General features: G+C 44.0%; 1 protein-coding gene across 2 annotated transcripts in view; it reads right to left on the bottom strand.

The window, feature by feature from the left end:
* The window catches only part of BMERB1 (bMERB domain containing 1), a 145,073-nt gene that overhangs the window by 14,098 nt on the left and 103,636 nt on the right, over positions 1 to 27,339 (bottom strand). The window lies entirely within an intron of this gene.

Here is a 27,339-nt window from a genome sequence, read left to right as displayed (position 1 = left end):
CAGGTTGCTTGTATTGTAGCCACTGTAGGATTAACCTAAGGCTTTTCTTTCATGTTGGATTATTTGGGGTGGGAGCTACTGATTCTCAGAAGTAGAACCACTGAATCCAAAGGATATGACATGTCTATGACCCAAGCCATATTTTCAAGTAGCTTCCCCATTGGGTGTGTTGTGTGCCTTCATTCTGCATGTCTTTATTGAGCATTTACTGTGTTCGCCACTGTCACAGGCTTCAGGGATGTACCAGCCTCTCCTGCCTTCATTACTGAAATTTAATCTGGGGAAACACAAATACAATAAAACATCAGATGCTCCAAAGAAGAGTGAAGCAGGTGGACGGATGGAGTGGACTGGTTTGGCCACATCAACCTTCTGTCCCAGGAAGAGATAGAGAGAAGCATGTTCTCAAAGTGTTCATCTGAGTCTACACAGCAAGCGTAGGTGGGACCAGAAGTAGAGATCGACTTGTCCAAGTTCACTGATCTTTCTGCTTCCTTCTGGGGTATCTTCATCAAGAACTTGATCTCCATTCAGAAGCGCCATCCTCAGACCAGCTTGGGGGCCCCCTGCCCTTCACTGGCCAAGACCGGCCCAAGTAACCCACCATCCCAGCTTTCAGGACAAGTGGCAGGAATGTCTCACTTTAGCCTTCATCTCCTGCTCCTGTTGCCAGAGGCACTCCAAGCGACTGTCAAATCCTGCCCTGGAATGTCCTAGTAGGTGGCAGCTGCCACGAATGAGCATGGGGGCTTCGCCAGAAGGTACAAGCTGTTTCCCTGGGTTCCTATCCGCAATGTTCCAACCAGAGGTGTTCCAGAATCCTTCTTTACATGGAGCGTGAAGATCGGGCTAAATCAGTGATTTATTTTTTTTTAAGGGGAACAGTTCACAGGTGTTTACTGTCTATTAAGAAGGGGCGTGGGCAGCATAGCCATCTGACAGTGGCTGCTGATGACAATTCTCTGTTCCTTGTCTGTGGCAATAAGCCCAGGTATGACTTTGTTTTTTGGCCTTTGGAGTCTGAATGTGGTCTGATCAGATTTTTGTTTGATTAATTTATCTTAATTGGAGGATAATCACTTTACTAAATTGTGATGGTTTTTGCCATACATCAACATGAATTTGCCACAGGATTACATGTGTCCCCCCCATCCTGAACCCCCTCCCACCTCCTTCCCCACCCCATCCCTCTGGATTGTTCCAGAGCACCGGCTCTGCATGCTGGGCTTCCTGCATTGAACTCGCACTGGTCATCTATTTTACATACGGTAATACACACATTTCAATGCTATTCTCTCAAATCACCCCACCCTTGCCTTCTCCCACTGAGTCCAAAAGTCTGTCCTTTACATCTGTGTCTCCTTTGCTGCCCTGTACAAAGGATTATTGGTACCATCTTTCTAAATTCCACACATATGCGTTCATATACAGTATTTGTCTTTCTCTTTCTGATCTCTGTATAATAAGCTCCAGGTTCATCCACCTCATTAGAACTGACTCAAATGCGTTCCTTTTTATAACTAAGCAATATGCCATTGTATATATCAATGGTTCTTAATGGGGACGATTTTGGTCTCTAGGGGCATCTGGCAATGTCTGGAGACTTATTTGCTGTTATCACTGGATGTGCGTGGAGACGGCTACTGACATCTAGTGAGTATAGAATCCAGGGATGTCGTGAAACATCCCGCTGCCTCAGTAGAGAATTATCTGGTTCAAAATGCCAATCGTGACGTTGAGAAAGCAGGGTTTCCCTGGTGGCTCAGCCATAAGAAAGAACCCGCCTGCTATTGTAGGAGATGCAGATTTGATCAGGAAGATCCCCTAGAGAAGGAAAAGAAAATCTGCTCCAGTATTCTTTTTTTTTTTTTTAATTGAAGAATAATTGCTTTACAGAATTTTGTTTTCTGTCAAACCTCAACATGAATCAGCCATAGGTATACATATATCTCCTCCCTCTTGAACCTCCCTCCCATCTCCCTCCCCATCTCACCCCTCTAGGTTGATACACAGCCCCTGTTTTGAGTTTCCTGAGCCATACAGCAAATTCCTGTTGGCTATCTATTTTACATACGGTGATGTAAGTTTCCATGTTACTCTTCCCATACATCTCACCCTCTCTTCCCCTCTTCCCATGTCCATAAGTCTATTCTCTATGTCTGTTTCTCCACTGCTGCCCTGTAAGTAAATTCTTCAGTACCATTTTTCTAGATTCCATATATGTGTGATACATATTTATGTATTATGTGATATTTATCTTTCTCTTTCTGACTCACTTCACTCTGTATAATAGGTTCTAGGTTCATTCACCTCATCAGAACTGACTCATATGCATTCCTTTTATGGCTGAGTAATAGTCCATTGTGTATACGTACCACAACTTCTTTATTCATTCATCTGTAGATGGGCATCTAGGTTGCTTCCATGTTCTAGCTATTGTAAATAGTGCTGCAATGAACAATGGGATACAAGTGTCTTTTTTCAACCCTGATTTCCTCAGGGTATATGCCTAGAAGTGGGATTGCTGGGTCATATTGTGGTTTTATTCCTAGTTTTTTAAGGAATCTCCATCCATCTTCCATAGCTGTATCAATTTACATTCCCACCAACAATGCAAGAGCGTTCCCTTTCTCCACACCCTCTCCAGCATTTACTGTTGTAGACTTTTTGATGATGGCCATTCTGACCGGCGTCAGGTAGGTAATATCTCATTGTGGCTTTGATTTGCATTTCTCTAATAATGAGTGATGCTGAGCATCTTTTCATGTGTTTGTTAGCCATCTGCTTCAGTATTCTTGCATTCCTTGTATTCAGTATTCCTTGTCCCATGGACAAAGGAACCTATAGTACATGGGGTCACAAAATAGTCGGACATGACTTAGCCATTAGCAGCAACAATGTTAGAAGCGACAGCGTTGGCACCAGCCATCTCTAGCTCAAAGGGGCCGAGTGCCAGAGGTTTTTCTCACTTTCCTCATCTTTGAAATCCGAATTATAATAGTACAGCTGTCCAGGATTACTATGCAGGTCAGGCACTGAGCATGTGCCTGGGCCGTACATAGTACAATGCTCAGTAAATGGTATCTATCACTATTAATAGCTATCAGAAAGAGGCAGGAGGGAAAAGAAAGAGAAAATGATGCTGGACAAGCAGTTATTTGACAAATGGAGCCCACATCTTCAAACTTCTTAAAAAACAAACCTATTTTGATTATATTCCTCTCTATAAAAATTTTTTAAATTTTAAATAAAATTTTTGTTGATGTTTGACAGAAAACAACAAAATTCTGTTAAGCAAGTATTCTTCAATTAAAAAATAAAGTGGAAAAAAAATAAGAGGAAAATAATTTTTTAATAGAATTCTTATCTGGTTGCTGGGCAGATTCCTGATCACTGTAGAAATTTTGAAAAATACAAACAAGGACAAATAAGGAAACTAAAATTACACATAACCTTGGTCCACATGCACAGAGGCCACTGTTCCACCCTGAGTGCTGCGGTGGACTTCACGCCAGTCTTTTGCCTTCACGTAACCCAGGTCTGGGGGATTTGCCCTGGGGGGTGCCCTTCACCCTTTATCCATCTCGAACCTGCACTTAGCCTAGTTTTGAGTCCTCCTGAGTCCATCCAAATCCCCAACACCTTTACAAACAAGGTGAAATTCTTGGGAAGCTCGCACAGGCAGACATGCATCAGAACCCCATGAAGGAGAGGAAATGGCAACCCACTCCAGTATTCTTGCCTGGAGAATCCCATGGACAGAGGAGCCTGGCAGGCCATGGTCCGTAGGGTTGCAGAGAGTCAGACACAACTGAAGTGACTAAGCACGACCTCATTTCAAAGCAGAAACAGACACAGACATAGAGAACAAATGTATGGATACCAAACAGGGAGGGGTGGGATGAACTGGAAGATTAAAATTGAAACATACACTATTGATGCTATGTATAAAATAGATACCTGAGGTGGTTCTTCTCTGGTGACTCAGTGGTAAAGAATCTGCCAGCCAATGCAGGCGAATTGGGTTCCATATATGATAGTAGCCACTTGCATGAGTTATCTTAACAACAGGGAGTCCTGGTAAGGAGTGCAGAACTGACAAGCTACCACCAACCTGAAGCATTTGGGAAAGGTCAAAAGGAAAGCGGAGACACCAGTCCATATGTCCTACCAACTTCCCAGAATCCTCCTCTCTGGAATCCAACTTGGGTGAACAGTGCGTGCACCACCAGCAAGGACCCCGAGTCAGTTTCAGAGACAACCCAGAAGCTAACTCCATCACCATAAAACCCAAGACTGTGAGCCACGTGGCAGAGGAGTTCTCCTGGGTTCCCTCACCCTGCTGCTTTCTGCCTGGGCGCCCCTTCCCAATGAAGTCTTTCCTGGTGGCTCAGACGGTAAAGAATCTGACTGCAATGTGGGACACCTGGGTTTGATCTCTGGGTTGGGAAGATCCCCTGGAGGAGGGCATGGCAACCCACTCCAGTATTCTTGCCTGGAGAATCCCATGGGCTGAGGAGCCTGGCACGCTACAGTCCATGGGGTCGCAAAGAGTTGGGCATGACTGAGTGACAAAGCACAGCAGTGTCTCCTCACACAATTCATTTCCAAGCGTCAGACAAGACCCACTTTCTGGCCCTAGAAGGGGTCCCTCTTCCTAAAACAATGTGAGTCTTGAGTGCTAACCCCTCATTCTCCTGAAGCTGCTATAGCCACTGTGGTGAGGGTAGCACAGGGGAATCAAGGAAAGAGACGGATCCTTGATGACATCCTTGAGCCACCCCGCCAACACCTAATTAATTCAAGACACTATTAATCAGATGTTCTGATTACTTGTAGCTGAAGACACCATCACCAATGCATATATGTGGACATGTGCATTTTTAATTAAAATAGGACCAAAATAAACATGCATATACCCTGCTCATTGTGGGCATTACATCATGTTGATTGTCCAATGTCATCAAATAATATTATTCAAAAAACATTCAACCAGTTCATGCAAAGCACTTTTGAAGCTTGGCTGGAACTTCGAATAAGCCCCATTAGTCCAATTCTCTGCCAGAATAGTGCTGAACCCTGGAAATGGAACTCCGCTCGTTCTAGAGAGACAGAGATGTCATTTCTGAGAACCTGATTGATGGAGGAAGGAAAAGAAAGTCAGCCCCTGTCATCATGCATCTCAACCTTTCATGCTGGGACAATGGAGAAAATTGGTCATTTTACCAGCTCTGGGCGTGGAGAGGTGAATAGGCTCTGTCAGAATAATAGTGCTGCTGCTTTACAAAATCTCTCTGCAAATGACATGGTCTGGAGCCTAATGGAAACCCAGCAGAGACCAAGATGTGAAGGCAGAGGCAGACTGACAGAGGAAAGGGTTGACTTTTTAAGGGAGTATTTACTTGGCTTCTTCCTGGGGCTTCCGTAGTGGCTCAGATGGTAAAGAATCTGCCTACCATATGGGAGACCTGGGTTCGATCCCTGCGTCAGGAAGATCCCCTGGAGAAGGCTATCCGTTTCACTATTCTTCCCTGGAGAATCCCATGGACAGAGAAGCCTGGCAGGCCACAGTCCATGGGATCACAAAGAGTCGGACGTGAGTGAGCAGCTAACACAACACTCTGCAAGTTGTGGATGCAGTGCACACCTTGGGATGGGTAAGAAGAAATAACACCTGGGATGTGGAGCCCTACCATTAACCTCCTCCACGACTAAAGGGAAACTGGTTTTTTATACACGCTACACTTGCAACTCCAAATGCATGGATTTTCTCACACAAAGCAATTCTCCAACTCTTGGTGGACACCAACCGGGTGTGCCGTCATTGAACTCAATTCTGATACTCACTACCTGGAGTGAGCACAGACCTCACAAGTCAAGGGCTCAGTCCCATCAGACTCAGAGGCCAATTGCAATTTGGGACCACTTCTACTTCTGACCAACTGGCTGTGAACTGGGGGCTCCCATGATCCCCTTCCCCAGGTTCGATAATTTGCCAGAACCGTTCAAAACTCAGAATTACATGCATGTACATTTGCTAGCTTATTAGAAATGATATTTTAAAAGGTACGGATGAACAGCCAGATGAAGGTATGGTGAAGAGTGTGGGAGTTTCCAGGCCCTCCCCAGGGTGGGCCCTTCTCCCATCAACTCCATGTGTTCACCAACCTGGAAGCCCTTTAAACATCACAAGAGGTTTTATGAGGCTTCATCATATAGGCATGATCAATTATTAATGATCAATGATTGTGGAGATCAGGCTCCACAATCTCCCCAGAGAATTCAGGGATTGTGCCGCAAGTTACAAGCTTCTAAGCAAGCCTTGGTCTTTCTATGGACCAGCTCCCAACCCAAAGCTACTGAGACATCTCATTAGCATGCGAAACAACACTCATTACTCAGGAAATTCCCAGGGCCTATGAAGCTCTTGTGTCAAGGAACAAATGCTCCCCAAAAGATGCTCCCAGCATCCCTGTCACTCAGGAAGTAACTAGAATTTCAGGAGCTCTGTCAGGAACTGGTGGCAAAGACCAAGATATGGAAGAGGAATTAAAGGACCTCTTGATAAAGGTAAGGAGAGTGAAAACGCTGGCTTGAAACTCAACATTCAAAAAACTAAGATCAAGGCATCTAGTCTCATTGCTTCATGGCAAATAGATGGGGAAACAATGGAAACAGTGACAGACTTTCTATTTTCTTGGGTTCCAAAATCACTGTGGATGGCAACTGCCACCATGAAATTAAAAGACGTTTGTTCCTTGGAAGAAAAGCTATGACAAACCTAGACAGCATATTAAAAAGCATAAACATCACTTTGCCGACAAAGGTCTGTATAGTCAAAACTATGGTTTTTCCAGTAGTCATGTACGGATGTGAGAACTGGACCGTAAATAAGGCCAAGCGCTGAAGAATTGATGCTTTTGATCTGTGGTACTGAAGAAGACTCTTCAGAGTCCCTTGGACAGCAAGGAGATCAAACTGGTTAGTCCTAAAGGAAATCAACCCTGAATATTCATTGGAAGGACCGATGCTGAAGCTGAAGCTCCAAAACTTTGGCTACCTGATGCAAAGAACTGACTCACTGGAAAAGACCCTGATGCTGGGAAAGATTGAAGGCAGGAGGAAAAGGGGGTGACAGAGGATGAGATGGTTGGATGGCATCACCGACTCAATGGACATGAGTGTGAGCAAACCCCAGGAGATAGTGAGGACAGGGAAGACTGGCGTGCTGCGGTTCATGGGGCTGCAAAGAGTCAGACACGACTTAGCAACTGCACAACACCACCACCAACACCAGATATATTATTAAACCATAATGACTCTGGGCAAACCATTCATCTCCCCATACTTCTGATTCCTCACATAGAGGATTGGGGGCTTCAAGTGTGAAACAGAGTATCTCCTGCCACATCAGTAAACAAGGGTGCCACGGTCACCAGCAATGGTAGCCCCGTGGTGTGAGCCAGTGAGCCCTAAGAGAATTCAGGAAGGAGAAGAATACCTGCAATCTGACAGCTATTGAGCTGCTGCCACGGTGAACGCTATGTGAGCACTGAGGAACTGGGGGAGGAGGATCTTAGAAGACAGGTTGCTGGCCCCAGATAGCTGAGGTGCATGTTTTTATCTATTAAAATATTTCATTTATTAAATAAAATATTTTTATTTTAATTATTTTAATTTTAAATATTTGATTATTTTAATTATTAAATAAAATATTTTATTAAAATATTTATTTATATTAAAAAAGAGCTCTCTTTTTCTGTGCACTCACCTGACACATGTGAAAGGAATGATTTTTAGCAAGCCCAGACTCTTGTATCTTCCCATGCTTAGAAAAGTGTTAAATTCCTTAATGAGATATCTGACTTTCCTTAATTAATAATCTTTCGATGTTCAGACTACCTGCCCCTTGCTGCAAACTTCTATATAACCTGACTCCTCCCTCACCTTCTCAGAACAGTTCTTCCATGGTCACTGGAGATGCTGCCTCCCAGGCCTGAAGTCCTAAAAATTCCCACCAAATAAAATATAACTCAATTTCTATTTTTTTTTAATTTCTATTTTTAAATTTTAAAAAGTTTTCTATTTTTTAAGTTGACACAAGATCCAGGGAGCCCTGTTCTTCCAGCACGTAGAGGTGATAACACGCTTTAGACCCAGCCAGACCGGGGTCAACTCCCCCGTTGACCAGCTACATGACTCGTGCGAGCCCTTCCACTGCTCGGGGTGTCAGTGCTCATTGTGGAAGAGGAGTCTTACCTTTATCTTTCATTCTTCCATGAAGAATGAAATCAGCTTATGGGTGTAGAGCAGGCAGCCCTGTGCTCAGCACATCTATAGCAGGTACAGAGGAAAAGTTACTTCTGTCCACCCCTCTGCCTTGGGTAAGGTAGTGAGCCACTAGGCTTGCTCAGACACTCCTAAAAATTCTCAGCCAACATTCCTGCGTCAAAGAATGAGTCTCACTTTCTGTGCTATTTCAATTTCCTCCAACCTAATGGCACTGAGATGATGAATGTGTGTGTCTGTTTGGCAATCTTGGATTAATGAGTTTAAATGCTGTCCCTGGGGGAGAATAAGTGTTGAGACCTCTCCAGGGAAACCGTGGTCTCAGCCCTCTCTCAGCATCACGTAAGCTGGGGACCAAGGACAAGCGAGGTGCCTGCCACACAGGCTCAGGGGACACATCCATCAAATGGAGGCCTCTAGGACAGTCACTGAAGGCCTGTTTTCTCCTTGTGGCACATTTATGGTCTGCATGTTAACTGGCTTCTTCCTTGATTGTAATCAGACCCTTATTTGGGAGATGACACTGTTCCTAAAAGAATGTCACCTCCCTCAAGCATGAATTACTCTTCTCTCCCTCAGGGGTTTTCCAGATGTTCTCTGCTTTGATTCAGAAAATGTACTAATACTGAAAAACTCATTGAGCTGAACTCTTGGGGTCTGTGCTGAGAAATGGAATATTTCCTGCCATATCAGTAAACAAGGATGTCATCGTCATCAGTGATTGCAGCCTGCCAATGTGAGCTGGTGAGCCCTAAGGAAACTCAGGAAGGAAAAGAATATCAGCAACCATCAGACTACAGCCACTCCCCAGGGTAAGCCCTGAGGAAAGGAAGCTCAGGATGTGAAAACAAAGGACACCGGCCCAGAGAGCTGAGGTGCATATCAAAGAAATAATTTCAGTGAGTCTAGCATCTTCCTGTACAAAGAAAAGCGCTCAGTTCCTTGATTTGAGATATCTGGTTTTCTTAATTAACAATATAATTTTTTCATGTTCAGACTACCTGCCCCTTTGTTTCAAAATCTCTTGATAACCTGGCTCATCCCCTCACCTCCTCAAAGCTCTCAGGGTTACTTGAGATGTTGTCTCCTGGGCTTGATGTCCTAAAAATTCCCACTGAATAAAACAACTGTCTTTAGGTTGTGAATATTTTTTTAAGTCAACAGTGCCACATGCCAATTACAAGTTTCTATGAAAAAATTACCAACAGTATTTTTGTACTTTTGTTTTAGACCCAAAAGGGTACTTTTGGTCTTTCAAAAATCATATACATAACAGAGAAATACAGCCTCCTGGAAAAATGTCAAACAACATAGGAGTGTAACTGTAGCTGGCATTTATTAATGTTTTCATACTATTCTGGTGTAAGCATTTTATACAAATCATCTCAATTAACTCACAGCAACCCTAGGAGGTGTAGAATGGAATACTTCCTGCCAGATCAGTAAACAAACGATGTCAAAGTCATCAGCAGTTGTAGCTACCATGGATGGTGAGCAGATGAGCCCTGAGGGAACTCAGGAAGGAAAGAATACCTGCCATCTAGCAGCCATCAGCCTGCAGCCACTCCTGGCGGTGAGCCCTGAGGAACTCAGGATGTGGAAACACAGGAGACTGGCCCCAGATAGCTGAGGTACGTATCAAAGGAATGATTTCAGTGACCCAGATTCTTACATCTTCCCATACATAGAAAAGCAACACATTCCTTAACTTGGGATGTCTGGTTTTCTTTGATTCACAGTAATCTTTTGACAATCAGACTACCTGCCCTCCTTTGCAAAACTTCTATATAATTTGGCTCCCCTTGCTCGCCTCCTCAGAGCAGTTCTCTCAGGGCTACTTGAGACGCTGCCTCCTGGGCCTGAAGTCCTAAAAATTCCCACCGAATGAAACATAATGCAACTTTTAGGTTGTGACTATTTGTTTAAGTCTACAGAGGTGAGCTATTAGCATCCTTTAGATGCTGTTAGGAACTTGCTCAAGGCCGCAGAGTAACAGGAACTTGAACCTGGGCAGACTGACCTCTCAGGTGGGAATGTTGACGTCCCAAGCCATACGGTGGTTGGAGTTCAGGGAAGACAGAGACCAGACTAGTTTGGGGGGAGGTTCCTCAGCAGAGGCTGCCATTTACGGGAGGGGTACAACCTGGCCGGTCACAGAGAAGAGTGCCAGGCACTCAGGCAAAGGGAGAAGCTCAAACATTGACTGTAAAGAGGAGCGTGGTGTCTGTGTTATGTGACAAGAAAGAACCCACCAAAATAGGACACACTGGTGACATATTGATCCGGGTTATGAAGGATTTGACATGGGAGCCTTCTTAGGTTGGTTATATGTCTATGAAAGCCAGTGTGGCAGACATGGTGATCAGTGTGTACACTCCAAGGAGGAACAGCATCCTCAATCTGAACTTTCTGTTTAAGGCACTCAAGAAACTTCCTGGAAGATATGTTTGCTCTTGAATCTCCAGCAGGGTCGACCAACTATGACCCATGGGCCAAACCTGCCTGCGTTGTTGGAATCCATGAATAAGAATAGATTTTACTTTTACATAGAAAAAAAGAAGAACATATCTGGACACATGAACATTATATGAAATTCAGGGTTCAGTGTCTATTAGCTTGGTGCTGTCAGGCGAGTGTATGTTCCTCGGTTTTTGTCTTATCACAACAAAGATTTGGAGTGATGGACATTAAAGCCCCCTTGGCGTGTCACAGCTCTTGGGTCTTAGACAGACCATGTTATAGCTCTCAGGTCTCGAATGGACCATGTTATAGCTCTTAGACAAATCAGTGTTACAGCTCAGTGTTACAGCTCTATTTTATTTAGAAGATAGCAGGAAAATCCATCTTCGAGGCGTGCGGGCATGTCGATCCAAAGAGCCGAAGAGAAGAGCGCCCCAGCACGTGGCGGGGGGAGAGAGAGAGAGAGAGAGAGAGAGAGCGAGCTAGCTTTGCCTCCTCTTTTTATATGTTTTTCTCTCCCTGGGCCTGTCCTATGTAAATTGGGCCAGCCAGGAGTGTTTGTTTTACCTGAGGTCCTCACTCTGGTCCTCGGACCTTCCTTTGTTCTATTTTCCCGGGCTTTTCTCTTCCTTATCTATTAGCCACTGTCATTCTGGACTCCTTTTCCCTATTCTAACTATCTAATAGTGCAAAAGTAATTGTGGTTTTGCATTGCTGAAATTTGCTGTTTGATATTAGAATACATTCTTAATAAATGTGGTTATATTATACATCATTTTAATGTGTGTGGGTTTTTTTTTTTTTTGCTAATGATTTATTACTTCCTGTTTATTTTATGTTTTAGACTACGGAAACAATGTTAGACAAAAAGCAAATTCAAGCGATTTTCTTATTGGAGTTCAAAATGGGTCATAAAGCAGCAGAGACAACTCACAACATCAACAACACATTTAGCCCAGGAACTGCTAACAAACATACAGTGCAGCAGTGGTTCAAGAAGTTTTGCAAAGGAGATGAGAGCCTTGAAGATGAGGAGCACAGTGGCCAGCCATCAAAAGCTGACAGTGACAACTGACAGTCATTGTCAAAGCTGATCCTCCTACAACCATATGAGAAGTTGCCAAAGAACTCAACGTGGACCATTCTATGGTTGTTTGGCATTTGAAGCAAACTGGAAAGGTGAAAAAGCTCGATAAGTGGGTGCCTTAAGAGCTGACTGCAAATCCAAAAAATCGTCATTTTGAAGTGTCTTATTCTATGCAACAGCAGTGAACCATTTCTCAATCAGACTGTGATGTGCAATAAAAAGTGGATTTTATATGACAACAGGCAACAGCCACCTCAGTGGTTGGACTGAGAAGAAGCTCCCAAGCACTTCCCAAAGCCAAACTTGCACCAAAAAAGGTCATGATCACTGCTTGGTGGTCTGCTGCCTATCTGATCCACTACAGCTTTCTGAATTCTGGCGAAACCATTACATTTGAGAAATATGCTTAGCAAATAGATGAGATACACTGAAAAGTGAAATACCTGCAACCAGCACTGGTCAACAGAAGGGCCGATTCCTCTCCATGAAAACACCCAATTTCACATCACGCAACCAGCACTTCAAAAGTTGAGTGAATTGGGTTACAAAGTTTTCCTGATCCACCAAATGCACCTCACCCCTCACCAACCGACTACCACTTTTTCAAGCATTTCAACAACTTTTTGCAGGGAAAATGCTTCCACAACTAGCAGGATGCATAAAATGCTTTCCAAGAGTTAGTTGAATCTTGAAGTATACATTTTTATACTACAGGGATAAACAAACTTATTTCTCGTTGGCAAAAATATGTTGCTTGTAATGGCTCTTATTTTGATTAATAAAGATATGTTTGAGCCAAGTTATAATGATTTAAAATTCATGGTCTGAAACCACAATTACCTTTGTACCAAGCTAATATTAAAAATGTTTTATTGGAACACAGCTGTGCCCATTCGTTTACCTACTATCTGTGACCACTTTCACCCTACAACAGCCTAGCTGAGTAATTGTTACAGAGACCATATGGCTCAAAATTGAAAATTTTTACTAGCTGGTCCTTTATAGAAAAATCTGGGGGTGGGTGGGGTGGGAGGGAGGTTCAAGAGGGAGGGGATATATGTATACTGATGGCCAATTCATGTTGTTGTACTGAAAAAAACAACAAAACATTGTAAAGCAATTATCCTGCAATTAAAAATAAGCTTAAAAAAACAAAAATTTTGTCCTGATCATAATCTTCGGAAAAAAGAAAAACACATGGAAAGGAATCAGAGATTAACCTTGTTCTTGGAGCTGAAAGAGCTCTCACCTTAAATGGATGAAGAAGTAAATGCCCAGGGAGGGGAATATTGATCATTGAATCATTGATTTACTGACTTGTGTAACAAATCAATCATTTACACCAGGGGTCCCCAACCTCTGGGCCTTGGACTGGTACCTCCTGTCAGATCGGTGGCAGCTTTAGATTAGAAATAGAGTACACAATAAATGTAATGCACTTATATCATCCAACCCCTCTCCCTGCTTCCATGGAAAAATAATCTTCCATGAAAACTGGTCCCCGGTGCCAAAAAGGTTGGGGACCACTGATCTAGACAACCTAGATGAAAGCCTACTGTATGCAGGCCTCCCAACTCAATTTACATTTTGGAAAAATACCAGAAATAACCAGCTAAGATTCCTGGTGATGAGGAGGGCCCTCAGGCTCTCACCCACCTGCCGCCTTGATTCAGGACCCAGCCCGCTTTCTCCTCTGGACTCCAGCGAGGAATTGGGCTGCACCGAGTGTGCACGAGGCTGGCCAACAGATTTCCTGCAGCACCAGCTAATGTGATTTGGCAGTTTCTGCAACGCCATTCATCCTTCACATCCTTCCCTTCACTGAAGGCAATACTAAGTTTTGTGACTCTTTATTTTCTACTTTTATTCCCCCAATCTCTTGCCTGTGTTACAGAGAGGAACTGACTCCACATTGGATCTGTTTCCTTTACTTTAACCTTTGCTTCCCATTTTTTCTGTTCACTAAAAGGACACTGTCCATACATAATGGCCTGCCTTGGGGAACCTTCCCCGTCTGCCTGAAGTTTAAACCAAAATCCCTTTGTTCCGGACCCTGAACACCTGTGGATGGCTATAGGAAGGAAGAAATGAACACATCTCCTCCCAAGGTTGGCCATTCCAGGAGATATTTGTGAGATGAATGGTCTTTTTACTTTACTGCTTCACCTCTCCCTTTCTATTCTATAAAATAACCTGGCATCCAGACTCGAAAAGGTGGTTATTTTGAGACATTAGTCTACCACCTTCTTGGTCTGCCGGCTTTCCAAATAAAGTCATATTATTTGCCTCAACACGCTGTCTCTTGGTTAACTGGCCTGCTGTGTGGTGAGCAGAGCAAGCTTGGACTCAGTAATACCTAGAGAGTGCCTACATGGAAACATGGGAGTCATCCCCTTAGATGGCTCAGCAAGCTGTGAAGGTTCTGGTCCTGGATTTCCCTAATCCTAGCCCTGAAGGCCTCGGCTGAGTGGTCCACAAAGAAATAAAGATGCTGGGACATTCCTGGTGATCCAGTGATTAAGACTCCATGATTTCAATGCAGGCGACATGGGCTCTATTCTGTCTCTGGTTGGGAAACTAAAATCCCATGTGCTGTGTTGTGCCACCCATTTGACAAAAAAATGAAAAGAAAAGAAAGAAAGGATTAAAGATGTGGACAAAGATTAAACTCCAAATAGGTAAGTTAGAGAGATGGAAGGGAAAGTTAGAAGGAGCAGGAGGAAAAGGAAGAGGGGAAGTGGGGGAGAAAGGGGAGGAACAGGATGGAGGTTGGAGGGGGAGGAAAGAGGAGAGGAGAGAAAAGGAAACACCATGAATGTCCAACAATAGAGCATCAGTTACACACATTACTCTCCAACAATACAAGGAAGAACTGCAACCATTTAAAAGTTCTTGCTGGCTAGCCTGCAGCATTTTCTCCAGAGGATCTCTCTGGAGAAAATACAACCAACACACAATGGATGTGGTAAGCCATGAAGGGCTCCCAGATTCAGCAAACAGCAACACAGGGTGCCAGTTACATGTGAATTTCAGATAAATAAGGAATCACTTGTAGTATCAGGATGCCCTGTGCAATCTTTGGAACATACCTATACTCAAAACTGAGCTATTTAAAATCCTAAAAGATGAGGCTGAAAAAGTGCTGCACTCAATATGCCAGCAAATTTGGAAAGCTCAGCAGTGTCCACAAGACTGGAAAAGGCCAATTTTCATGCCAATCCCAAAGAAAGGCAATGCCAAAGAATGTTCAAACTACCATACAATTGCACTCATTTCACATGCTAGCAACATAACGCTCAAAATTCTTTTAAGCTACACTTTAATAGTATATGAACTGAGAACTTACAGGTGTACAAGCTGGATTTAGAAAAGGCAGAGGTACCAGAGATCAAATTGCCAACATCCTCTGGATCACAGAAAAAAAGCAAGAGAATTCCAGAAAAACATCTGCTTCACTGACTGAGCTAAAGCCTTTGACTGTGTGGATCACAAAAAACTGTGAAAAATTCTTAAAGAGATGGGAATACCGGACCACCTTACCAGTCTCCTGAGAAACCTGTATGCAGATCAAGAAGCAACAGTTAGAACTGGACAAGGAACAATGGATTGGTTCAAAATTGGGAAAGGAGCATGTCATAGCTGTATATTGTTACTCTGCCCATTTAACTTATACACAAAGTGTGTGTGTGTGTGTGTGAGTCACTCCATCTTGTCCGACTCTTTGTGACCCCATGGACAGTAGCCCACCAGGCTCCTCTGCCCATGGAATTCTCCAGGCAAGAATACTGGAGTGGGTAGCGATTCCCTTCTTCAGGGGATCTTCCTGACCCAGGGATCAAACCTGCATCTCCTGCATTGCAGGTAGATTCTTTACCATCTGAGCCACCAGGGAAGCCTGATATGCAGAGTACATCATGTGAAATGCTGGGCTCTCACAAGCCAGAATCACGGTTGCTGGGAGAAATATCAACAACCTCAGATATGCAGATGATACCACTCTAATGGCAGAAAGTGAGGAGGAACTAAAAAGCCTATTGATGAGGGTGAAAGAAAAGTGAAAAAGCTGGCTTGAAACTCAACATTCAAAAAACTAAGATTGTGGCATCCGGTCCCACCATTTCACAGCAAATAGATGGGGAAAAAGTGGAAACGGTGACAGATTGTATTTTCTTGGGCTCCAAAATCACTGTGAACAGTGACTGCAGCCATGAAATTAAAAGATGCTTGCTCCTTGGAAGAAAAGCTATCACAAACCTAGATAGCATACTAAAAAGAAGAGCCATCACTTTACCAACAAAGGTCTGTCTAGTCAAAGTCATGGTTTTTCTGGTAGTCATGTAGGGATGTGAGAGCTAGACCATCAAGAAGGCTAAGCACCACAGAACTGATGCTTTTGAATTGTGGTGCTAGGGAGAAGATTCTTGAGAGTCCCTTGGACAGCAAGGAGATCAAACTAGTCAATCGTAAAGGAAATCAACCCTCAATATTCACTGGAAAGACTGATGCTGAAGCTGAAGCTCCAATACTTGGGTCACTTGATGTGAAGAGTCAACTCATTGGAAAAGACATTGATGCTGGGAAAGATTGAAGGCAGGAGGAGAAGGGGGAAAAGGAGGATGAGATGGTTGGATGGCATCACCTACTCAATGGACATAAGTGTGAGCAAATTCTGGGAGATGGTGAGGACAGGGAAGCCTGGCATGCTGCTGTTCATGGGGTTGCAAAGAGTCGGACACATCTGAGCAACTGAACAATACTCAATATGATGTCATTGATCTGAAATTCAGATCTAACTGGGTGTCCTTCACTTTCTCTGCACTCCTACAAGAAGAGGGAGGCCAGAGTTTGGATTTCAGCCCCATCATCTAAGCCATCCTTAGTTCAGAAGGCCTCCTGCGTGCAGGGCTGGTGGGATACCTTCTGCAGACACAATAGTTAGAACAGTGGCTGCATCTCAGTCTAATGCCTCTCCATTCCCCCTGGACAGTCCTCCTAGTGATGTGGGAGTTTGAGAAGACACAAGAAGAAATAGCAAAGACAACCAACAGACTGATGGGAGGAGAAAACTGGGTACAATATGCAAACACGTGTCAATGGCCTTGAAAATATTTAAACGCTAGTCTAGTGATTTCCATTTCTAGGATTTCATTGTAGGGAGATAATTAAGGGCACCATAAAAATGTAGCTATGATTATGTGCAATAGAGTCTTGTTTGCAACAATAAAACACTGGAAGCAACATAACTGTCGACAACAATAGAGGGCTACTTAAATTAAGGAAGGGACAGGGGCATAATGGAATTCTCCCCGGGTACTAAACATGATGCTCAGAAGAGATGTTATTGATACAAGAGAATGAATCACACCAAAGAGCAGTTAAGAAACGTTAGGACCCAATTTTGCAAAGTACAGATGCTTCGATAAAAGACAGGAAGACTCCATTCAAAATGTTACAGTGATTATTTTGAGGGATTTTCTTTTTTGACTGCGGCACAGGCTTGCAGGTTCCTAGCTCCCTGATCAGGGACTGAATCCATGCCCTTGGCAGTGAAAGCGTGGGGTCCTAACCAGGGGACAACCAGGGAATTTGCCTGGGGGATTTTTTATTTCCTTCATTTGCTTTGTATTTAAAATTTTTATTTGTTTTTACAATATGCGTGCATTATCTGGATGATTTTTAAAGGGTTTTGTTTTTAGTTTTAAATTCCCATGGGCCAGTCTCGGGTCCCTGCGGCCATGGCAGAAGCCACTCTGTGCCCTTGTCTTTTGAGCCTCATTTCTGGCCATAGAGCCAGTATTCCTAGCAGCCCACCTGCTGGCCTGTGTGATCATAGTGTATCCTCAAGCTTTTGCTCTTCTCAAGGTGTCCCCCACTCAGAACACCTCTCTGTCGCTAACTCTTATGCAGCCTTCAGGGCAGCCCCAGCATCTCCTTCCAGAGTCTTCAAGATGCTCCCATGTGGCATCACGTCCTCTTCCTTCAGTTCCACAGCCCGTCACTCCCCTGATAATCATCTGGGCACTTGTGTTTCTCCCTAAAGAGACTGTGCACCCTTTAAGGGGTTTGCCTCTTCCCTCTGTGATTCCAGTACATCGCACGTGCCTGACACATCGCATTAAATCCGTGATGAAGAGAGGAAGGCAAGCTGGTGGGCGGACATGGAGGAGTACACACCGTCCTGGATCTTTACTGAAGCAGGGCCTTGGGGCTGCCAGTGCAGATGGAAAATTCTCAAATCCCATGATAGAGACCCCATGAGAGCAAGAGCATCTATCAATGGCAGTGAGTCACTCTCCAGAGAAATCCAATTAAACATCCGGATTTCAAGTGATCTTGCTTTGCATTCTGCTATCAATACAGTTTCTATTCTGAGCTCTCAGCATTTGGGCCTCCTGTGCCTTCCATTGTCTGATCGCTGCTGAGTTCCTGCCAGAAGCAACCACGTCTTCTCCCCTAAACCTTCCCCTCCCAGCTTCCAAGTTCATCTGTCCCTCATGCTGACGCTAACAAAAGCGAACGTACATTTGAGGACTTCCCAGGAGTCAGCAACAGGGTCTAGACCCATCTCTTTAAATCCTCACCATCTATAGGGCAGGTATGATCATTCTCAACTTTACAGAAGGCTGAGAGGTTACCTACATCACCCAAGATCACACAGCTGGCAAGGGATAAAGGCAAGATTTGAAAAAAGACAATCTGACTCCAGAGCCCTGACAATAACACTATCACAAGCTGGCTAGAAATGTGACCCCGATAAACCAGGTTGTCCCCTTCTACCCCGGTACCCCCATCCTCTGCCCCAGCCTTGCTGTCAGGAGCCTTTAAAAATACTTTCAACCACTGTCTGTTCCAAGATGTGGATTTTCTTGGGGGATGGCTTTAGCCTCATAAATTCCATTAGCCCTCAAATCCACTTCAATATTTTAAAATGTTTTTGAAAAAACACACCAAAATAAATAAACATCAAAATGTTTTTGAGATGGGCAATCAACCTTTTCCCCAGTTTTGTATAAAGTCCAATTTAAAAAAAAAACAAAACTTGGGAGAAAATCATGCACTTTTTACTGATGCCTTGTTGCTGTTTGGTTGCTAAGTTGTGTCTGACTCTTTGCAATCCCATGGACTGTAGGCCACCAGGCTCCTCTGTCCATGGGATTTCCCAGGCAAGAATAGTGGAGTGGGTTGCCATTTTCTTCTCCAGGGGATCTTCCCGACCCACGAACCTACGTCTCCTGTGTGGCAGGCAGATTCTTCACCATAGGGCCACCTGGGAAGCCCCACTGAGCTCTACCACCAATCAGTAAAAAACTGGGTCTGCTATTGCAAATGCAGCCTTCAGATAAATCCCCTGATTCTTCCTTGTGATCGGTGGCCCGAAGCCCCTCCTTACACAGGAGTTCTAAAGCTGTCATTCCTTTCCTCTGAGTATCTAACAACTGATGGAAGAAACGCTTAGAAACACAATTTGTTAACCCCAAGCCCCGGGAAAGTCTCCCTGCCTAAAAAGTAGCCTATGGCTTTGGCCACACCGTCCATCCTCTTAGCTTAGCTCTGCTCCTCCAATGAAAACACCCAGCACCCCTCTATAAGCCCTGGGTTAAACCACCACCCACAATTTCCCTTGGATACTTGGTACTATCAGAAGAGATCTGCTTTTGAGGGTAAGCAAATTAACATTTAAATGACTCTCACGTTTGTTCAGCACCAGTGATTAGTGGCCTCCTTTCTATGGAAGCAGGATCCCAGGGTTTGAAACTGGAGCCTACTATACAGAGTGAAGTAAGTCAGAAAGAAAAACACCAATAAAGTATACTAATGCATATATATGGAATTTAGAAAGATGGTAACAATAACCCTATATGCGAGACACCAAAAGAGACACAGATGTAAAGAACAGTCTTTTGGACTCTGTGGGAGAAGGCGAGGGTAGGATGATTTGAGAGAATAGCATTGAAACACGTATATTATCATATGTGAAACAAATCCCCAGTCCAGGTTCGATGTAAGAGACAGGGTGCTCAGGGCTGGTGCACTGGGATGACCCAGAGGGGTGGGATAGGGAGGGAGGTGGGAGGGGGGTTTAGGATGGGGAACATATGTACACCCATGGCTGATTCATGTCAATGTATGGCAAAACCACTACAATATTTTAAAGTAATTAGTCTCCAATTAAAGTAAATAAATTAAAAAAACAGCAACAACAAAGAAACTGCAGGTTTCCTCTGCTGGATCCTCCAAAGCCAGGACAGAGTGGGGGTATAATTAGCTGGTGCTCTGGTGCTCAGGTGCTCAGGTGCTCAGTCAAGTATGACTCTTTGCGATCCCCTAGACTGTAGCCTGCCAGGTTCCTCTGACAATGAAATTCTCCAGGCAAGAATACTGGCCTGGGCTGCCATGCTCTTCCTCAGGGGGTCTTCCCAACCCAGGAGTCGAACCTGGGTCTCCTGCATTGGCAGATGGATTTCCTGAGCCACCAGGGAAGCCAATGACGATTTTAGCTACCATTTATTCAGAATTTACTGTGTGATGTGCGTGTGTTAAATGCTTTATACAAATTCAGTTCAGTTCAGTTGCTCAGTCATATCTGACTCATTGCGACCCCAGGAACCACAGCACGCCAGGCCCCACTGTCTATCACCAACTCCCAGAGTTCACCCAAACCTATGTCCATTGAGTCAGTGATGCCATCCAACCATCTCATCCTCTGTTGTCTCCTTCTCCTCCTGCCCTCAATCTTTCCCAGCATCAGGGTCTTTTCAAATGAGTCAGCTCTTCGCATCAGGTGGCCAAAGTATTGGAGTTAACTCAGTTAATTCTTAGATGGGTTATAATAACTCTTCAAGGTGGATACTATGAGACCATCTCTTTTATAAATGAAGATCCTGTAGCTTCTAGAGTTTTAAGTGGTTCAACCAGAATCACACAGCCAGTTAGATGGTGAAGCCAGGGTGCCAGTGTAAGTAGTGCCACCTGGTTACTCATGTTAAGGCAGTGAGAAGCCTGTCTTTTATTGTTCTAAGAAATTCAGCATTTTAGTAAGTTATTAAGTGAAAGTCGTCTAGGCTATGGTTTTTCCAGTAGTCATGTATGGATGAGAGAGTTGGACTATAAAGAAAGCTGAGGGCAGAAGAATTGATGCTTTTGAACTGTGGTGTTGGAGATGACTCTTGAGAGTCCCTTGGACTACAAGGAGATCCAACTAGTCCATCCTAAAGGAGATCAGTCCTGGGTGTTCATTGGAAGGACTGATGTTGAAGCTGAAACTCCAATATTTTGGCCACCTGATGTGAAGAGCTGACTCATCTAAAAAGACCCTGATGTTGGGGAAGATTGAGGGCAGAGGAGAAGGGGACGACAGAGGATGAGATGGTTAGATGGCATCACCAACTCAATGGACATGAGTTTGGGTAAACTCCGGGAGTTGGTGATGGACAGGGAGGCCTGGCGTGCTGCAGTTCATGGGGTAGCAAAGAGTCGGACACGACTGAGTGACTGAACTGAACTGAACTGAACTGAAGTGAAAGTCACTCAGTATGTCTGACTCCACAGACTAATACAGTCCATGGAATTCTCTAGGCCAGAATACTGGAGTGGGTAGCCTTTCCCTTCTCCAGGGGATCTTTCCGACCCAGGAATTGAACTGGGATCTCCCACATTGCAGGCAGATTCTCTACCAGCTGAGCCACAAGGAAAGCCCTAAGAAATACAGCACAGCCCTCTTCAAGAATACAAAAATCCTGTAGACAGCATGACTCACTATTTTGAAGGCTGTTTACAGACCATCTACTTGACTCACAGATGACTCTTTGGGTTGTAACTGAGCAAGACCCTAAGGAGCCATTCCAAAACAGACCACCTGACTCTTCTTTTTTTTTCTTTTTGGCTGTGCTGGGTCTTCACTGTGCCTCACGGGCCTAGTTGCCCTGCAGGATATGGGATCTTAGTTCCGCAACCAGGGATTGAACCCACATGCCCTGCATTGAAAGGAAGATTCTTAACCAGTGGTAGGGAAGTCCCTCCACCTGACTCTTGGATAAAGTAAAACTTTAGCCCCCTAGGCCTTCCACAAATCCCAAAGAATAAATTTAATCAGATAAGTGCGAAAATGCAGAAACAAAAGAAAACAAGCAAGATAAAATAATAATAGTTTAACCATTAAACAAAGTCAAGAAGCTTTAGTTCCTTCTCTTGAACTATATACAGATAATATTCTGAGCCATACCCTTGAGCTGTTTTGCAGATATTGAATCCTCTACCAGGTGGAAGAAGTTAACTGCTTGCTGCCCACAAGCATGTAGATTTCTCAGACCAGTTGAAACCAGAAAGTTGATGATGTTGACTCCTGATTACCTCACCACCAACCAATCAGAAGAATGTCCACAAGCTGACCACATACCCCATAGCTGCCCTCTCTCACCCTGTCTTTAATGACGTTTTCCAGAAAGCCCTTGGGGCATTCAGATCTTTTAAGCACTAGCTGCTCTGGACACCTTGCTTGGTGCCTGCAATAAATGCTACCTTCCTTCACCATGACCTGTGTCAGTAGACTGGCTTTACCACCCACGGGCGGGGAGTCTCACTCTTCCAATGGACAAAAGCTGGAATTTTTGGGTGTTCAATATCCAAACTCTAGTTTTAGGAGAACTCTTCATTGTGTTAGTGCTCACTGGAGAAATTGAAAAAGGAAGCACTCCTTCTTCACACTCAGCCAACCAGAAGATGCTGGCCAAGACCACTGGACAAATGTAACAGAGAAGAAAGGATGGTGAGGCTGGATCTGTGATATCCAGCACCAGTGGTGATGGCATTCTGGCCAGATTGGTCCTGTGGCCAGCCTCTGGAGCTCTTTGGGTTCCGACCCATTTTCTAGATTCCCTTTGGTTCTATGAGCCCCTTCCCCACCCTACATCACCCTAAGCCTTCCAGTAAATCCTTTTGTGTACTTGAGTTTGCAACCAAGAGCTGGAACTGCAACAAGCTTCTCTCCGAAGTGGCTCCTGCCTCTGAGGGAAGTGCTGATGGGGACAACTTTCTCACCTTAGGTCACTTTAGTGAGTCTGTAACACCTTCTGTGGGTACCTGGATAGTTTGCCCCTTAATTCAGTTCTGGACAAAAAGATACCAGTAAGAGGTGTTAGGAAAGACTTAGGATAAGATTTGGGCTTGTGTTAGGTGCTTCGGAGGCTGGTTTAAAGGAAGTGGCATTTCCTCAGGATTGGATGTCATCAGCAAGTGGGGGAATTCTTATATCTTGATAGGGTATCTTAACAATCCTTATATCAAAGTGGGAAGAACCGTGAGACTAAGGCTTCAGTTGGTAAAGAAGCAGCTTCAGTCACTGAGATGAGTCCAAGTTATGGAGATGCTTGGTCATTTTTTTATAGTTTGGACAATGTTCCCATCCTATTTATTTTCAGATGCACTTGTGAAGCTGTCTTGTTTTGGTCTTGACCTGTCTGAGTCTTAAAACGGCCTCATCTGATACCAGCGAGCTGCAAAACTGTTTACGTTCAACGCGATGTCCTGGCCTAGGGAGCAGCTAACATATATGAAAGTATGAAATCCTGGACTCCAGGGACCAGTCCTACCCACTTTTGTCTTCCCTGTGGTGCTCAGCAGGGTGCCTGGCACATAGAATGTCCTCTGTGACCGTGGAGCAACTGAGCCCATGTGCCACAGCTAGAGAGTGGGTCTGCTGCGTCAAAAAATTCCTCATGACATAACGAAGATCCCATGTGCCACAACTAAGACCCAACAGAGCCAAATAAATTAATTTAAAAAAAAAAAAAAAGGATGTTCTCTCTGAATGCTGGCTGAACTCAATTATAGGTCCAGGGAACTCGGGTCCTGGCTCAATGAGGACCATGCTGAAATATGGTTTCCATATAAATATGGTTTCAGTGTAAACATGTGACTCATGCATGCATGCAGGCTAAGTCACTTCAGTTGTGTCCAACTCTTTGCAACCCTATGGACTGTAGCCAGCCAGGCTCCTCTGTCCATGGGGTTCTCCAGGCACGAATACTGGAGTGGGCTGCCATGCCTCCTCCAAGGGATCTTCCCGATCCAACCATCAAACCAGTGTCTCTCATGTCTCCTGTATTGGCAGGCAGGTTCTTTACCAACAGTGCCACCTGGGAAGCCCAAGACTCATACACATACAGAACGAACACTTGTCAAAAATGTATTTAACCCATGAAAGAGGAAACCAGTAAGACAGTAAAGCTCATTCCCAGAGCATTTAAGGAACTGGACTTATGGGTACTCTTTAATGAGAATCTTAGAATAAGATGGCTAGGTTAGAAAGACAGTTGGTTAACAGCCTCTAGGGCAACGAAACCATCACCTTTAGGGTTACCCTTTGGAATGGACAAAATCTACATGTCAGCATGTAATTTCACAGTGTCAGTGCTCTAATCAAATAGTAAATAATAACCCAGTTAAGTACAGACACCCTCCCAGATGATTAAATAATATTAATACTTGGACACATTGTTAAACAGTGTCCCAAGATGATACGGAAAGAACATGCTTGCTCGACCTCCTTCCTTTATTTCCAATTTTTAGTTAATTTTTCTTTTAAAAGCATAATAAAAGACTCTCGTGGCTTCTTAGGAACACATTCAGCTGACTTTTTTTTCCCACCACTTCGTATTTGAAGTGGTATCATGGCTAATATTCACTGAATAATTACTATACGTTAGGCACTATGACAATTTCTTAAATTTTTTTTATTTTTACTTTTTTTGGCCATGCTGAGTGGCTTGTGGGATCTTAGTTCCCTGACCAGGGATCAAACCTAGGACAGGGCAGTGAAAACGCCAAGTCCTTACCACTGGATTGCCAGAGAATTCCCATGATAACTACTCTATATGGCTTAGCTCATTTACTTTTCACCAAAAAATCCCTAGGAGGTAATTCATTCTGAGGAAAACAAGTGTGGTATAATAAAAATTATATATTTGGTCTTTGTTCCTGCTTCCTGGCACAGAACTCCTTAAAACTCTTAGAATTTCCTGAGTGATGTGTTATTCATAAATATATTCATAATAATCTCCTCTGATTATTACGCTGGCATAAACATCTGAGTTTCTGAGTTTATGCCAGCATGACTCAGGTGGGGCCCCTAGGTAGTTTCAGGTTGGGGCTAGTCACCAGGTAAGCAGATAGGGTAGGGGGTGCCCTGGAGAAAGAGAACCAAGCGTGGTTTTCTTGACAGAAGAGAAGCCATTTTTGACTAAAGCCATTTCGTGATCTAAGCCTGGCCACAATGCTTGTCCTTAAAGAGGTCTCGGTAATTAATGATCTTAAGGCAACAAAAGAATGCAGACACAAATGGCCATTATCAGGCAAGAGAAAAGACACCCAGTTCTGTTTCAGTGGTAAAGATTAGCCTGATACAATCAACCACCAGATCTACTGGAACCTCAGGGATAATGACGTTGATCTTTTCTGATCCTAATGATTTCAGTATCAACTAAAGCTTGGACTCTCCCCTTCATGAAACATGCATGTGCCCTTAGCTTAAAATGCCCCCAGTTTTGCTGTTCAGGGAGACACTGCTTTGGGAATGATCCCCAATGCTCTCCTTACTTGCTGAAGGTAATAAATCCTTCCGTCTCCCAATCTTTGGCTTGGTTGTGGTTTTTTTTGGCTTTGAAACAGGAGGGAAGGGGGCTGGAGACAACATTTAAAAGAATGACATAGCCATTGGACATGACAATAAGTGGGTAGAAATAATTAGATCCAAGATGACAGAAAAAATTCAACTTCCACCAGTCCTTGAGCCTCAGTACACACTCATTGTAACACATCAGCAAGCTATTTTATAAATGACATTCCCACAGGTGCCATGACAGTTCCAAGGCTGAACAAAAAGGGGGCAGTGGCCCAGTTCCTGGAAATCCCCACACCTTCCCCCAAATAGCTGGAGCACCCCTCCCACTAATTCGTCTATGAAGTTGTTGCTGTTTAATCACTAAGTCATGTCAGACTCTTTGCCACCCTATGGACTGCAGCACATCAGGCTTCCCTGTCCTTTACTATCTCCCAGAGTTTGCTCAAACTCAGGTCCATTGACTCGGTGATGCCTTTCAACCATCTCATCCTCTGTCATCCCCTTCTCCTCCTGTCTTCAGTCTTTGCCAGCATCAGGGTCTTTCCCAATGAGTCAGCTCTTTGCATCAGGTGACACAAGTATTAGAGTTTCAGTTTCAGCATCAGTCCTTCCAATGAATATTCAGGGTTGATTTGCTTTAGGACTTTACCCACTCCTAAAAAAACTGACAACCCCTGTACCCTGATGCCTCTTAGCGTTCCATGAGGTCCCACACTCTGTCCGTGAAGTGTATTTCTCTCTAAATAAATCCACTTCTTACCTACCATTTTTTTTTCTTACCTACCATTTTGTCTCTCACTGAATTCTTTCTGCAATGAGACATTAAGAACCTGAGTTTCATTAAGTCCTGAAACCAGGTGTCTAATCTCAATTAAAAGACCATGAGTTTCTGGTCTTTTAATCTGGCCCACATGGTTTCAGCTTGACACTCACCAAGAGGAGAACTCAGTTTTTCGGGTAACAACCAGAAAGACCAAACATGGGATTAGAAGGTGGGTGCTTCCATCCCCACCCCCCCATCTCTGGAGAGAAGAAGTGGGATGTAGATTGAGTTATAGAAACTCTGGCATATGTACACTTACGCCTGATTCACATTGTTGTATGGCAGAAACCAACACAATATTGTAAAGCAATTACCCTCCAAATAAGAATAAATTTAAAAAACCTCTTAAACAGTGAGATTTGTGGGGGCTCTGGTTTGGGGGACACAGTGATCTGCTGTGAACATGTGCCCACAAGGGAGTGGAAGTTCTACATGCTCACCCCTCCCCCTACACTTTGCCCAAATGGAGCTCCTTCATTTGGCTCTTCCAAAATTGTAGCCTTTACTTTCTTATTTTTTTGTAGTCTTTATAATAAACCTGTAAATGTAAGTAAAATGTTTTCCTGAGTTCCATGAATCATTCCAGCAAATGATCAAACCTTGTGTGTATGTGTGGGAGGGTCATAGAAACCCCCAAATTTGTAGTTGGCTGGGCAGAAGTGTGGGTGGCCTGGGACTTGTGACAGGCATCTGAAGGCTGTCATGTGGGATGGAGCCCTTTCAGTGGTGGGATCAGATCTGAACTCCAGGTCAGCATGTAATTGGATTATTGGATATCCAGTTGGTGTTAAGAGAATTGGAAAACTGATGTGTAAGACTGACACATATTTGGTGTCAGAAAGAGTGATAAAGTTAATTCCTATATCGGAACCCACAAAATAGAGGCTGGCCCAGCAGCTGGGCCCACATCACACATCCTGACCTAAGTTAGTCTGTATTTACGGGAACCCGTTGTTGAAGAATCCTAACACACACCAGTCGTAACCCTCCAACGCAGCTACAGTGTGCGTGTGTGCTCAGTCATTTCAGTCGTGTCCAATTCTTTGAGTCTATAGACTATAG

Source organism: Bos indicus, chromosome 25 (assembly GCF_029378745.1).
Source record: "Bos indicus isolate NIAB-ARS_2022 breed Sahiwal x Tharparkar chromosome 25, NIAB-ARS_B.indTharparkar_mat_pri_1.0, whole genome shotgun sequence".
Taxonomy (NCBI): Eukaryota; Metazoa; Chordata; class Mammalia; order Artiodactyla; family Bovidae; genus Bos; species Bos indicus.
The sequence above is the reverse complement of the archived record's forward strand: the minus strand, read 5'-3'. Positions and strand labels throughout refer to the sequence as shown.